The following is a 2,931-nucleotide window of genomic DNA, read 5'->3' as shown; positions in this document are numbered from 1 at the left end:
TGTATCACATTACACTTTTACCGTACAATGGAAAATCCATCACAGAATCTAAATCATACAGAATATGCATATGCATACCAGTAAGAACGGATCACATGAATTACAGTATTTACTGTATCCATTGAAGTGTAATATTATAGCATTTGACATCTATGATATTTAATTGCAGTGAATAAGTACAACAATTAACTAATGAATAAAAGAAGAAAAAATAAATATACCATTTGTAGTTAACCCATATAGTGCTTATATCCTTTCAAGTCTCGGCTATAGGTTTGTTTTATTTAAAATACTCTGACCTCTGACAATATCAGTGTCATATATCCAATATTTAACCGTGCATAAAAATAACAACAAATGTGCAAACAAACACATTGCATATATAAATGTCCTTATGTCATAATAAAAATGAAATTATGATGTCCATCGTGAGAACAAAGACCATTAGTATGTGTTCTTCCAACTGTAAAGAGATCCACCACTGGCTGGGAATAATCATCACGCCTCTTACCAGAAAAGATGGACCACAGGTTATAATGGCCGAAAGCGCATAAGATGTTAACACAGGCTGGGCAGTCAGCAAGGAAAACGATGGTCATCACTCCACAGTCAATCCCAAGGGAATGCCAGGAAAAAAATACAAATCTCCATCCTGAAGTCTACAATAAACCTCAAAGTTTACTGAAAGCTTTCAGGGTTCACTGACAAGATTCAGGGTGGATCAGCAGGCTGATAGTGTAGAGCAGAGAGCACTATATGGTGCTCCATGGCTAATGCAGACGGATGCCCAAACTTCACTCATTATGTAATGCGCTCATTACATCTAAGGACTGGTAAGCTGCAATATATAATATTTTGGTTCTTGGGTTTAGATATCTATTAAAGCAGTTGTAAACCGCTATTTGTTTTTTTGTTTGTTTGTTTTTTTCTGGACCTGCAAGGTAAAGACATAATGTGCTAATACTTACCTGAAAACGAAGCCCTCCAGCGATGCGATGTCATCGCTAGAGACAGTGTCCATCTTTACCCGTCTTCCTTCCGAGTCTGCGGACTCAGGCCGTGTGATAGGCCGGAATCGCAATGACATCACTCCCACGCATGCGCAGGAGGAACCGACATTTACGATTCTGAAGGAATGGCACGGGTGGTCCTTCCTTCAGAGCACATGGGCCGATGATGTCTTCGGCTGTATATATAGTAAATATCTCCTAAACGGTGCACGTTTAGGAGATATTTACAGTACCTATAGGTAAGCCTCATTATAGGGTTACCTATAGGTAGAAACTATGCATGGGACTTTACTTCCTTTTTAGTCTCCATGCACACTGGACGTTAAAATAACATTATAAAAACACCAGTAGCTTTGCAGTGAGTCTTTCAACGTTTTTAAAAATTTTTGCAATAGAGTTCATTAGTGTTTTTTAGCGTTTTTTAGCAGTTTTTTTTTTTCTCAATGGATCAAAAATGGTAAAAAATTTGCATGTCAGGAAATTGTCACTGTTTCTCCATGGAGCCGGTTCACACATCTCTGGAGCGTCTCCAGGGAGAATTGCACAAGAGTCCTGTTCGTCTTCTGGTCTGTTCCGGGTCCGAATGCAGCCAAGAATTTGGACTGAAATCTAGTGGCAGCTGGTGCTCACTGTTTGTGGGGGAAGGGGACAGGGGGGCGGCGCGGGTCATCCAGTGCTCTGCGCTCCAAGCCCCCTATGTTTTGAAGCCTATTGGCTCTAATCATGTGCTTAAAAAAAAAAAAAAAAACCCTTCCAATAGAATCCATGCGTCCGGCGCCCTGTATGTAGATCAGGGGGTCGGACGCATGGATGGGGGGGGCCACGCCCTTGCGCCCCTTATGGAGCGGCCGCCACTGCTGAAATCAGATCTGAAACAGTAAACAGGGACACACCGGACCCCTGCTGTGAGCCGCTCCGCACTGCAGTGTGAAGCCAACCTAAAGGCTTTTGAGGCTTCACAAATGGGCAATTTTAGGTACTGGAGTTGATCTCCATTGAAAAGGCACTTTACATATTTAGTATTTTTTTACTCAATGCAACATCATCTTTTATATTAAAGCAGTGTTCCGCCCATAAAAAAAAAATTCAAAGCACATACAGCAGCTGCTGGCTTTTAACAATAGGACACTTACTTGTCCTGGAGTCCAGCGATGTGGGCACCGCAGCTGATGTTTCCATCCGCTGTAGGGTGCTGCCGCCGCCATTGCGGGTGAGGGTTCTCTGCAGTATAGCCTTACGGCTTCACGCCGAGAACCCTACTGCGCATGCACAAGGCTCTGCTCCTCTCTCCTACTGGCCTGGCAACAGGGAGAGGAGGAGGGAGGAGGAGAGAGCCCCGCAGTGATGTCACGGTCCACGGCCCGGACTCCCGGAGGTGGGAACGGGATACCTGTCAAGGACAGGTATCCTGTCCCCCCTCCCCCTGAAAGGTGCCAATTGTGGCACCGGAGGGGGAGAGGAGACAAATGAGCGGAAGTTCCACTTTTGGGTGGAACTCCGCTTTAAATATAAAAAATGGGTATTATATAGTGTTTGAGTGCACTAAAATGAATTCAACTGTATTTTTCCCGAAGATTTATGTTTGATAAATGGCTGCTCAAATATTGTTTAACATAAAAAATTGCAACAGCCACCATTTTATTCTCCAGGGCCTCTGCTTTCATGAAATATATAATAACTGGGGGTTCCAACTTATTTTCTAACAAAAAAAAAGGACTGATTTTAACATGTATAGGAAAATGTCCAGGTATGCAAACAGTTAAAGATTTCTCATCAATATAAAAGTAAATGATAAATGTATAAATCGTGAATAATAATAATAATATCTTATGACTGTCACTGGCTCCTCCCCACTGTCCATTTAAATCACACAGAAGCTCCTCCCAGTGTGAAGTGTTGTGGCCACGTGAGAGTTAATACA

Source organism: Aquarana catesbeiana, linkage group LG03 (genome assembly GCF_042186555.1).
Source record: "Aquarana catesbeiana isolate 2022-GZ linkage group LG03, ASM4218655v1, whole genome shotgun sequence".
NCBI lineage: Eukaryota > Metazoa > Chordata > Amphibia > Anura > Ranidae > Aquarana > Aquarana catesbeiana.
This window is presented reverse-complemented; position numbering follows the sequence as displayed.